Source organism: Equus asinus, chromosome 5 (genome assembly GCF_041296235.1).
Source record: "Equus asinus isolate D_3611 breed Donkey chromosome 5, EquAss-T2T_v2, whole genome shotgun sequence".
NCBI lineage: Eukaryota > Metazoa > Chordata > Mammalia > Perissodactyla > Equidae > Equus > Equus asinus.
Genome location: NC_091794.1, coordinates 73,528,941 through 73,542,345, shown reverse-complemented (window position 1 = coordinate 73,542,345; position 13,405 = coordinate 73,528,941). Strand labels below are relative to the sequence as shown.

Below are 13,405 nucleotides of genomic sequence, written 5' to 3'. Positions count from 1 at the left end.
CTTTTACCAATCAATATTTATGAGGGCCTACTAAATATATGACAAGATAAGACATAGTTTCTGTCCTTAAGATACTAAGGATATTTTGGGTTTGATAAATCAAGGCCCCCAAACAGGAAACATAATCTGGTATACAACCAGGGCCTAGGATTAGCGGTTCAGACTAACTGCTGTAAGGAATCAGAGAAGGGAATGGGTACTTAGAAGTCAGGAAGAACTGTGTGTTTCAAGATGGTGCTCCTAGACAGCTATTAGGAGAACAGGAGTCATCTCTTACTCACCTCCTCACTCCTAGCACCTAGTGACTAATGTGTATTTGTTGCATGACTGGGCCAATTCATGCTTCAGTAACCTTTATCTTCATGATGACAATGTTGACCATAAAACCTTCCTTTTCCTCTTCCAACTACTTCTGAAATCAGTTTAATTAAGACAGTTGGCATGAATTATCATGGTCTCCAAGACCTCTTTCACTGTGCTTCCACATCCACAGGTCATTTGGGCCCTCAAAATAAGCAGGTATTGGTCCACAAGTTCATGACTCTAAGCTTCCCTCCTGATTTTGAGCATACTGCAGTTTTTACATAATTTTATCCTGTCACCACCCACTGACTGAAAGTAGGAAGTAGGAATTATTGCAAGCAGCACAACACTGTGGGAAGAACAAAGACTCTGGAGTCAAACAAACCTGATTTTGTCACTTACTAGTTGTTTCTCTGGATAACTAAATCTTTCGAAGCCTTAGCTTTCTCATATATAAAATTAAGATAATGATACTTGCTTTTAGAATTGGTCTGTGGATTAATAATTTTTTTTTTACTCCCTCTTATGTGCTTCAGGGTCAAAATTGGTTTTTCCTTTCTCCCCTCCGCCCCAAATTAAGGATATGGCAAAATGTTTTCTAAAATAAGTTATAACAGCAATCTCAGACTCATATTACTAAACAAGGAATTATGCTTAGCAGCATGCTTGGCACTGTATTATATTGCTATGGAACTTCTATAGTATCCATTAGCATCACCATAAGATAAGATCATGCCCTATTCTAGGGTAGAGATTTGAAGTAAAGGTATATATTTTGTCATGTTGTCATGTTCTCCAATTTTTTCCACTGCAAAATTTGGAGATTTTATTATTATATAAATACTTTCCAGCATGATTTCAGAGTTAGTTTCTCTTGAACCTTGACATTTGTACATAATTTCCTTATGTATTTGAACAGAACTATCATTCTACTGGATAAGAAAATGTGGGAGAGCGTTAGTAAAAAATCTCACACACAGGAGGAAAGTGTTTAAAAGATAAATGACCAACAGCACGGAATATTAGCACTTCGGTCACTCATCAAAGCTTTCAAGCAAGAATCAATTACAACCTAGCACTTGACAAAGGCTCACCTGAGACGGCTGATGTTTGACAGAGAGTTGAATGGACAGGTTGACTATGCAGGCTTTTCTTCTAAGCTCTATACCTCTTATGAGTTAGGTCATCAAAAATGAATATTTAAGGACCACATCACCTAAGCTCCCTACAGAATCACCAATACTGAAAAGAGATTTAATACAAAGCCCTCTGCTTTTACAGGGGATTGATTTAAGAAACAACTATTTAAAATAATCTGTCTTATGCAAAACAACAGTAAAAGTTACTGTCTATTATGTTTTCTAATGGCTCTCAAATAGAAAATGACGCAACAAAATTCAGTGCCAGGAAATCTTGAGAAGAACTATTAGGCTTCCTTTAATCAGACAATGAGAACTGGAAATAGTAAACTGTAAACTTTAGGGCACAGTACCTGGTACATAATAGAAACTCAACAAATACATATTGTACGGGTAGATGAATAAATGAGGATATGCTTATCACATTTCCTTTTTCTCTTTCAGCTGCTAGAATTACAGAGCTGAATTCAGTGTTTATGTACAAAATGTAAGTCAACCCAGGTGTTTATAAACACTTATTATTTGCCACTTTTAATTGATTTTCATCTGATTTTATTTTTTATTTTCCTGTTTTATATTGTATTTATTCTTGTATAACTAGTATATCCATTTTTAAGTAGGCAAATTATAAATGCTAAATGGAAAAACTTAGACATATATATAGGAGAGAAAATAAGGGGAGTAAGAATGTTTTCCCAATTCAAGCCAATATATGGTACAATAAATGCTTAATATATACTTTACCGGATAAGAAATGGATAGGAAGAATAAACAGGACAGTAAAGGTTAGAATAAATGATGATAGAAATGACTATCACCTGAGCAATCTGCGTCCCTAAAGACAAGTACATACCTTGATTTTCAAAAAGCACAGAGCAATAAACTCAACCTCAGTCCCCTACAAAAATCTAGAAAAGTCACTCAGACAAATGGTTTATGAACACTTAAAAGGAATATAAAATGGGGTAAAAGGGCACATGTGTACAGTGACAGATGACAAAAGGTCTCTGGGTGGTGAATATGATGTAGTCTACATAGAAATGGAAATATAATGACCTACACCTGAAATCTATATAATGTTATATAAACCAATGTTACCTCAATAAAAATTAATTAAATTTTAAAAAAAGAAAGAATATAGTAGTGATGACTGGGAGGCAGCATGGGTTATTAAGAATACAACAAGGCCAACTAACTATGAGAGCCTGCATTCTTATAACATCTAACAAATAATTATTGAGTATCATGGTCAGAAACAAACGTGAAAAAGACCAATGCAATTCTTGCCCTTACGAAGCTTATATTCTAGTGGAAGAATTAGAAAAAAATTTAAAAATAAGGAAAAGTAACGGCTTATTATAAAGAGTTCTAGGAGAATACTGTGAAAGAGAATGATGGTAGAGAAACCTTCTCTAGAAAGGTTCATCAGGACTTTTTGAAGAGGAGACATTTAAACTGAGACCTGAAGAACAAAAACTTAGGATCATTTCTATCTGATGATTTCTGTTTTCTCAATTAACTAGTGAGGGCAGCTGGGAATGGGAGTAGAGAGGGACATGAGATGTTTAGTGCACAAGGAGTAGTATGAAATAAACATCTCACCTGAGAAAGAGAACTAACTAGAGAATCACAGTAGGCTTGCTCAACATTACTGTGTACTCATTTGAAGTTTGTGTTTATTTAGAAAAAGAATCAGGGGGCTGGACCCATGGCCGAGTGGTTAAGTTTGCGTGCTCTGCTGCAGGCGGACCAGTGTTTCGTTGGTTCGAATCCTGGGCACGGACATGGCACTGCTCATCAAACCATGCTGAGACAGCGTCCCACATGCCACAACTAGAAGGACCCACAACGAAGAATATACAACTATGTACTGGGGGCTTTGAGGAGAAAAAGGAAAAAAATAAAATCTTTAATAAAAAAGAAAAAAGAATCAGTCAGTGTGACCGTCTTTAGCAGTGTTCAACCTTAACGGCACAGGCATAGAGAAGGTGGATACATGGGTTCAACAAAGTGATTACAATGCGAGGAGACAGAGGGGAGGGAGTTTAAGAAATTTCAAGGAAGTGATAATGATGGACCTTGAAATCTAAACAGGACAAGGAGGGAAGTGAATACTGGAGACAGAAAAGGATGGATGGAGTGAAGTGGTGGGGTCAATAGATTGGAGGGCATGATGAGATCAAAAAACTTTAGCAATGATGATACTTGAGCAAGTAAGTAGGATAGGAAGTGCTGGTCAGAGCCAGATGTTTGAAATCAAAATACATGAGGTGATATAGTTTCTATCGATGACCACATCTAAATGTGGTAAATAAGGAGAAGAAGAAAATTTTTCTGGAGTTAGACATGTATAAGAACTGAGAGGATTATCAAGAATGATAACAGGAGTAGAGATGATAAGGAGTTAAGGTATCATTTATGAGGGATAAAACCTGGGAGACTCAATAGAATCCAAACTTAAAAAGATCTTGTCAATCAATTGCGTTAGTAGAGAATAGCAGAGATCTGGTTTAATAACAACTCAGACCCAGCACATTCTGAGCAGCCTCATACCTGAAAAACTGGTAGAGGGTGTAGCTGACACCCTCAGTTCAACAGGAGTCAATAAGAAAATTACAGAACAGAATTGAGCATAGCATAGCACCAGACAAGCCTCCGGAGTACTATGCTTGATTCCTGGCACCTTTAGAATGGGCTGGCTCTAGACACCCTATCATACGAGGAACAACAGAAAGAAATAAATTTGTCTGGTAAGAAAAGGCAAGAAAATTAGGGCAACAAGATAGCTGTGGTTAAATTGACAAAGGGACTGTAATGCAGAAGAGAAGTTAGGCTTATTTCAGGGAATTCCAAGGGCAAAACCAGAACCAAAAGAGAGAAAGTTGCAGCAGTTCTTTATAGGAAGAAACATTGTAGTAACAACCTTTTCCAGCTTTTAGAGCACCTCAAAAACATACTGTCTTTTGAATCTTCCATTACTCTCTCCCTAGCAGTATTCAGGTACAGACTGTAGTAATATTTGTTAAGCATTTTAAGGGAAAATGCCTGCATGGCTGCAAATTGGATGCTGACTAAGAACGCTTCTAAGCCCTGACTCTAAGATTTGGTGATTCTTACGTTTGTTTCCTGAGCAAAAGGTCCATGTCTTATACTTCTCTTATATCCCCCACAGGGCTTTGCACACAGTTATTCAGTACATTTTTGTTGTTGAATAATCCAGCTTGACAAGGTCATGGGACAAGAAGCATTATGTAGCAGAAAAGCATAGGTAGATTTGGGATTTATATCTCATACAACCATTTGCATGACCTTGGGTAAGTTACACAACCTCTCTGAGCCAAAAATAGTTTCCTCATATGTGAAATGGGACCTTTGCTATTTACTTTGCAGAAGTGTGGTTAAATGCATAACGTATATAGAGTGAGGATTAAATAAGCTTATACATATAGTGTCTGGCACATAGTAGGTGTCTAATTAATGGCTGCAGTTGTTATTACATGTTTAGTTTTTTTTTAAAGCAATTGTGATTGTCTTGCTCTTAGCTATTGATACTTTCTCAGGAGAAGCTCCTGTCACAAACGGCATGAGCCTGGAGGACAGTTCTAAGGGTAAGGAAACTGCCTTTATTGGTGTAAGAGGCAGAAAATGATTGTAGCCTCCTTGGCTACACTCAAAGGTCACTCCGACTAGATCATCATAAGCTGGTAAGGGCAGTATGCTATAATCTACTTACAAACTTTACTAACATTTATTTTTAAAACTATTCTTGCTTACCTCTCGTTTTTCTATTGAAAACAGTTGTGTCCAAGTTATCAGAAAGCCACAGAATTTTAGAGATAAAAGATCAAAAGTCTAAGGTCAAATAGGTCAGCCACCCCCCTCCAGTTTTATAGAGGAGAAAAAGATCTAGAAATGTTATAACACTCGCCTAATAACGTCTGTTCTTCATACTCCCGGACTGACTGAGTCTCATTTCTTAATTGCTCTAAATTTTATGACTGACATCTAACTGCACACACAGTGAGGAAATAGTTGTAGAGAAAGGCACAGTCTTTTAACAACAGCAACTGACATATTTAAATGAGTGTAGCTTTTGCTTTAAGAATAATAAGTTAATACTTACATAGCTTTCATAATAGCCAAATAATAAATTTTTGCTGCTGTGGTTGTTGAGTAACTTATGTGGGAGCTACTCAGAGCCTCCAAAACCTTATTCGATACCGGGACTGGGCAAGATAATTCCTCAGATTGAGCTACTTTACTGTTCATGTAAACCTGCCTCACTCTTTCCTTAGTCGAGGCGTAGAAAAGTACATTAAAGAGGACTTTCTTGGTGCTGATCATGTATGGAAGAAAGGAAAGATCACGGAAGGAGACCATTGAGGAGGATTCTTTAAATTGTTGCTGTGGCTATGGACTGAGTCAGCCAACAGTAGATAAATTAACAGATGGCTTTTTAAAAATTCCTATAGTTAACCCTTTACTTGCAAATAACATAAAACTGTCATTTTTCTCTATTACTATAACAGAGTCAAGTTCAAAGATACAAACATATGCTTGAGGAGAAGACACCAAATCTATTCCCTAATCAATTACCTAAACATGTAAGAAACAGGAGTCTGCCTTACTCTTCAATCCCAGACTAACAGTTATTTCCTCTTTCAATTTTTGGTGGTATATTTAGCAGATTAGATCATTATTGGGCACTAAAACCTCTATGAGTATTTATGCAGACTGACAGGCAAATACTGGACAAATGTCAGAGGAACCAGTTTCCATAGGCAGTTTTATACAACTGAACTAATGTTACTTTTATAATTTCTCTGAGTGATTTACCACCAGTATTTATGAAAGAGGAGCAATGTGCTACCAATTTAAATGGCATAGGTGATATGATAGTGAAAATTCTTTAGAAACAGCCATGAATATAAAAATTATTAACACTGACAAGACAGTTAAGAAAATAAATAAATCTCTTGAGATATTTTCAATTTCAGGCAAAAAGAAAAGCAAAACACACAATGGGGTATATTACTTTTTTAGAAAAAAGATATTTCATTTTGGAAATGTCTTATTTTTAGAATTTGTTTCCCTAGATAACTCATGTTTTGTCATCTATATAAACACTGGATCAAGTACCTCTGACAGTCATATTTATTTGAATCTGTATATTCTAAAGTACTAGGATAACTAGCCATTGAGAGTGAATATTTGCCCGTAACTATACATGAGTACAAGGAGTCACAGGACAGGAAAACACTTGGCAACAGAACAAATGAAGCAGCAAAGGCTTGGCGTTAGGCTCAAACTCATATATATTGAGAAGGCAATGAATGATTCTTTTAATTCTGCGACTCTCACAATCAAGATTCCTGGAATACTTGAAACAGAGAGTGTTTACAAGAAAGACCAAGGAGAACACTAGTAGAGTAACAAGAAAGGTCTAGCCATGAGAAAAATGACATCTGATACAAACTTGCAATGTTGTTCTTTTGGATTGTCTTGTCAACAGTATCCCCTTTGTATTACTCTTTTCTAACAATAGTTTTCACAGAGACTGTGAAAACACATAGATAACTGTATCTGAGTTAAATGTATTATTTCCTGAATAGCATTAATTAGATTAACATCCAGGAAAAGTATTTGTAGTTTTTATGCAAATGCTTGATTCAGACACAATGCATGCACCACCAAGCAGCTATGATTGTAGTACTAGGCAGCAGTGTGGCGAGTACCCAAATCAAAGTAAAAAAGGCTTGTAAACTGGTAATTTAAAAGTACCTCAAAGAACATTTTTACAAAGATAATGTATTTTTTAAAAAGAGTAAAATACGTATTACATTATAAACAGTTTAGCCATCCTCTATATACAGACTGCCTTGTTCTCAATCCTAAGAGGCCATCAACTTTTATCCTTCCCCTCTTTCCCTTCCTTTCAGTACTATTAGGAAACTATTCACAAGTGAACCCTTGGACAATGCTGAGCAGTAATTATGACTTGCTGACAAAGAGATATGAACAATTACTGAGCCCATTTTGAAATCCTACACTAATAAAGTCATTAGATGCTGCCCTTGCCATGATCCTTCTAAAAGCTTCTGAAGTTACAAGAACACACGGCATTGTTTGCAGGGACAATTGCTGCTGGCAGAACACAAACCTTGAGTTAAACCATGCTGCAAATTGATCTTGACATTCTGTTAAGACCGCCACTAAAAATCAAAAGCAGAGGAGAAAAGGAGAAAATGAGTGGGTAGGATGTAATCATGGAACAGGAGGGGTTCCTCCTCACCTCCTCTCCTCCCTCTTCACAAAACAAACCAGGGAGAAAATGACAAACTCTCCTGGTGTTTTGGAACCTTTATTTTAAAGCCTTAATTAAGCCCTTGACCTGGGATGTTTAGGATGGCAATACATTTCCTTTAAAAATACTGGAAGGAAAATGTAGCACTAAGGGCATAAAGAAGTTTGGGGAAAATTATACAGAAATCTGGCATGAAGGCCCTCTGGAAGTCTTAGTACCCCGACCACTACATGTCCATCTGTTTTAGCAGGTACTTCTGCAGAATCCATATCTGCTCCTAGGGGAGCAGCTGGAAATTAACACTGCTTGTGTCTCCGATGCAGACCCCACACCTGGGCTGTACTTACTGGATCAAATGGAAGTGTAGGGTTAGAGTAACATGGTCAGCTAGGCTTCAGCCAGGCATGAACCACCAAGTAGTTTAGAATTAAGAGTAAGCCACTGTGAATATGGCTAATTACTGAGATGGAAAGTGCAGGTGAAGACAGCCTGCACAGATAATAAGAGCTTTAAGTCAATTAACTCTTGCCAAAGATTAAGTAATGTGGAAAACTATCACTTGAATATTAAGGTTAACAAGTACCTGTCAGCACAGCAGCAGCAGTTTACAGTGACCTGCAATACTGCATGCAAGGGCATTAAGTTCAAAAGCTAATATTGACAGAAAATAGAATTCTGTCTGTGAACACTGGTACTGTGTATGCAAAACTTAATACAATGCTATGTATATGTTACATGCAACCTGTGTAACTCAGGCACTGTCAGTAATTCCTAGGGAACTGTTTGCAGTTACTCTGAATACTGCTAAGAAATAGTGTGCAATGCCTAATTTAACACTTTGTAGCATGTACACTGATGTGTGAAACATTTTCACCTCAGGAACTTCCATGCAAGCAACTCATTCTTCAGCACTCATAGCTGGCTGATAACCCGGTTGGCACTATCATAATCAAATTCAATGTTTAAGTTTTCTAGAATTAGATAATCAAAATCAGTACCTATACTGGATGGACTAAGTGAGACATTTGCTTTGTGGGCCCTCCTGGTCAGAACAAGAGATACCCATTAACCCACGTATTACTCGTTAATGTTGGTGGTTTACTGTGCCACTCATGTTATGTGGCTTTCCTTGATGAAGCAACTTCAGCCAAGAGATAACAGCTTAGCATTGAGGGGACTTATGTGCCAATGTTCCCATGCATGTAGTAGGTGTCCAAATAGCTCTGATAGAGGGAAGAAAATTAATGCTTATTGTGCAAGCGCTTTATACAGTGCTATCTATATTTAGTTCCGCTGGTGCCCAAATGGAACTTTCCTGGCTGCTGGGCATATCTCACTATGGTCCCATGGACATGTTTACTTTAATCAATGCCACCACCATTGCAGAAGTCTCAGAGTATCATCCACAATGGCCCAGTTTGAGAGGTCAACTGCTTCAGGGATATCATAGAGACTTGGTGAGTCTGTGAAAGAAAGTCTGGAACGACTGAATGAACTCATCTAGGTTTGAATTCAAGCCTCTTGCCAGACGGCCTGTGGGTGCCTGGGGCACATGAGCATAGATCAAAACATTCTGGGGTACTACAAAGCCAGCAAAACACAAGGTACCCAGTCTAGCCATTTTTAGTTCATTCTGTAAGGAGAAGGAAGGCTTTTGCTTTAGTAGTCCTATTAATGGCTGTGGGGGAAGACCACACAATTGGAGGGAGATAGCAGCATTTCCAAGGCTCTTTCCATTACCCAAGCTGTTCTCTTTTATTTTTCAATAAGCCTACTAGAGATTATTTGTTTATTTACCAATATAACACTTACTTTTTAAAGGCACTGTGTAACTCATTGAGATTACAGATAGCTCCCTTGGGGAGCTGACAACCTAGCAGGGAGACAGACAATAATCATACAATGTAATGAGTGCCATCAACACAAGTCAGTATAGGGATATTATGGGAGCATACAGAATGTGCATTTTAACCTAGACTGAGGCAAGAGAAGGATGGAGAGAGGCAAGACTTCCCAGAGGTGATATCTGCCCTGAATTTTAAGAAATTATTCTTTCACAGCCCAAGCATTCATTCACTAAGACTATATTGTACTAAAAATATTTTTATTGTATCAGTTAAATCCATGATGGTGTTCTCTGTGTTACACATCCAAAAGACTATCTGATCTCTGCTCCATTGTCTATCTGTAAGTGTACGCCAACACTGGGAAGAATCATTAACAAAATAACTTCTTGGGATCTGTCTATCCTGACTGGTTGACTTCAATCCTCAATCCAGTTCAGACCACCATAGCATTACATCAGCTGGCCAGCTTCTATTTTTTCTCTCTTCCACAATTATGTAAATCACTGACCTTTCATTTCAGAGAGCTAATTATGAGGTTTAAAAATATCAATATTCTTTTGTAAAAATAGCAAGTATTTGCAACCCAATAAACTAAGGATGCTGCTAATACAAAAATCCCTAATAGAAAGAGTAAAATTCTAATTCCATCTTTCCATGTGTTATCTCTTTCAAGTCCTTCCCTGGCCCCCTCAGGTAGAGTAACTCAGTATGAAGTTCATCCATACTCCCTCCCAAAGAACCTGGCACGTACTTCACATTACCTATTAGCTCTTATGTCTGTCTTGTTCACTAGACTATGAGTGTTTTGAGCATTTGCACTGTATCTTTTCCAACTTTTTATCCTCAGTGCATAGCATCTTTCCTGGTTCATATTAAAAATTTTGTAAATGTTTACTCAAAGAATAAACATGAAGGAAATTTACCTTTCTTAAGATACTTTTTAGCCAATTCCAGAAGTGATTTGCAGGATCTCCTTGTTTACTATTATCTATCTGTTTTTAGCTCTTTCATTTACAGGTAAATCCTCCAGTTGCTATCAGGATCAATTTTCAGATGGATATTTAAGAAATTATACACTCTAGCACCTCTCAAAACTAACAAGGGCTTTCTGCCTACTCCTTTAAGAAAGAATGGCCCTGAAATCTGACTAGACATGGCAGCCAACAAGACTGTACAGAGTTTTCCAAGAAAGAAACCTCTATTTAGATATACAGTAACAAAATCATAAGCAACATTCTTAGGTGGAATTCATTTGCCAAAGGCTTGAGTTTCTTTGTCCTAAAATTTTGTAAAGTGCCCTTTAAATGAGACAAATAAAATGAATAAGCCTTTCCAGAAGATGACAATTTAGTGAGAGAGAAGCCAAGCACATAATCATTGTTGCTAAAGTGTCCTGTCTCAGTTCATATTTGGAATATTCCAAGATCAATCTAGAAATTATTCTAATCCGTTTTATCCAGATATAGGTTGGTTACCTTAAGTATTCGACTCAGAAACAAAGTTATGAGAATCATTTTGGAGGTGGGAAATCCAAGTCATCATCATCATCACAGGGGTGTTTAACAGCAACATTCTATAGAAATCTGTCTTTTTTTATTTTGGTTTGTTAGAGAAATCAGAAAATTTAACTTAAAATAACAATTGACATTCATATTCTGTTAACTTTACCAAAGCATTCACTTAGTTCAATATCCTTCACTTATCTTCTACACACATGAGAGATTCACAATAAATTGTGGAGGACTAATGTTTCTGTAGGCTTAATCAGAGTATTTCTCGAGCAAAAGTAAATTTACTTAGCGAGTCCCTTCCGATCTTGGGCATCAATGTCCCCAGCTATCATATCAGGGAATAGTCCCAGAAAACCATTAAGAAAGCATCCAGACTATAACGGCTTACAGGCTCAAAATTTATATGATTAGCCTGAACTAGGATAGCCAGATATAGGACCAGACAAGCCATCCATCAGAAATTTATTTCCAAATTTTTACATTTGAAATAAAGAAATCACAGTTAAAAGGAAACCCACAGCAACAACCTTATTTGTGATGCCTAGAAATCTCTTCTGTATTTCCACATATTAATCTGTCTCATTTTAACTGTCTGGTAATATGCAAACGGTGGCACAACTTTTGATATATAGCCCACTGATGAATAAATATTAGTGTAGCAGTCTTCTATCAAATTGAGTAAGTTGGACGTTTTGTTACCTGGTGTTAATAGCATCAAATGGATGATGCCACCAATTTTCATGACAAACAATAAATGTGGTGATAAAAATCCAAGTAAGATTATAGAAATGGAAACTCAATTAGACAGTTTTATTTAGATGAATCTATGATAGGTGGTAAGGAAATTGTGGCTAAGCTAAGCCCTTTTGGGGGCAATAAATCAGCCTAATTAATTAATTATCTCACAATTTCATATATCAAAAGGAAATCTACCTTTACTCTCTTTTAGGAATATAGCATTACAATGAGTTTTCATCTTGTATTTGTAAACTGTGTACAGTCGCTACATAATAACACTGCAGTCAAGAAAGGACCATATATATAATAGTGGTCCCATAAGCCTAGTACCATATTAGTACCATATAGCCTAGGGTGTAGTAGGTTGTACCATCTAGGTTTGTGTTAAGTACACTCTGTGATGTTTGCACAATGATGAAATCACCTAATGATGCATGAATGTATTTTCCCATTTGCCTTAACAGTACTAATAAGGAGGTGTATAAGAAAGGTAGCTACATAATTTTATTTTTTGCTTTATAGAGAGAAATGTAATACTTTAGTTTTTAATTTGTAATATGGATAGAATTTGATTTTGAATAAGGATGCCAAGTATCTTAAATTCTAGAAATCGCTACATTCCCTCTCTCCCCATTGCCCTGTTTCTTGCTCCTATAAATGATTATTAAATTGAATTCCTGGATGTTTCTATTTTCAGTCTTTAATATCACTTCTTTTTATTTTCATGACAGTAACTTAATAATAGGATGCCACATTTTAAAAAATGTAGATTGAAATATCCTATCCTACTTCATAGCCTGTAATTCACTGAGAAATAGCTCTAAAGCCTTAAACAAGGCCTTTATTTTGTGTTTTAAAAAAGTGTCATAAGGAGTTAATAGGACACAGCTGTACTGGCTCTTTCTAATAAGCAGCTTCTGTCGCTTTGGTCACCACAGGTGTCTCTGTAACCTGCAAACTCTTATTACTAGTGTATCAAAGTTGTGCTACTTAACAGACTTCTTTAGTAAAACATAACAAAGCAATTACATGGCTGTTGATTGCCAGTCATAAAAAAAACCCCTCAAACACTGTTTTTCAAAAGAAACTACACTGCAATTTTTTGTCATTGTAAAATAAAAGGAACTAAGGAATTAAATGGAGGATAGAACAAAATAACAGCAGGTAGTCCACTGAACTTAGCCACTACAGATGGTTTAGAAATAGTGTTTCCTTCTCCATCAAGTTGTGGATAAAAGGAAAGGAGGAGATTCCTTACTGCCAGTGAATGGCAAAAGATTTAGCCAAGTCTCCAGTCTATGTATTTTGCCTCATGAAAGACCTTCGATGCTGCATTTTTATCTGTTTTTGGCACTGCTTTTCATCACCTTTAACTGAGTGTGAATAATAACCTGATTTAATTTAAACAAATACAGGTGCTAAAGGTTCTTTATTTATGTATAACAGGGAACATTTCCAAGGCAGAACGAAGTCATCCTATGAAATTTCCTAACCATTTGCTTAAAGAAATGAAGTATTAGATGGAGAAATTGCTTCAACATTCTTTTGCTTCACATTTAAGGG

The 13,405-nt window shown here is 36.6% G+C and overlaps 1 protein-coding gene across 5 annotated transcripts in view; it reads right to left on the bottom strand.

Moving 5' to 3' along the window:
- The window catches only part of FAF1 (Fas associated factor 1), a 472,685-nt gene that overhangs the window by 110,299 nt on the left and 348,981 nt on the right, over positions 1 to 13,405 (bottom strand). The gene's annotated exons all lie outside the window — the stretch shown is intronic.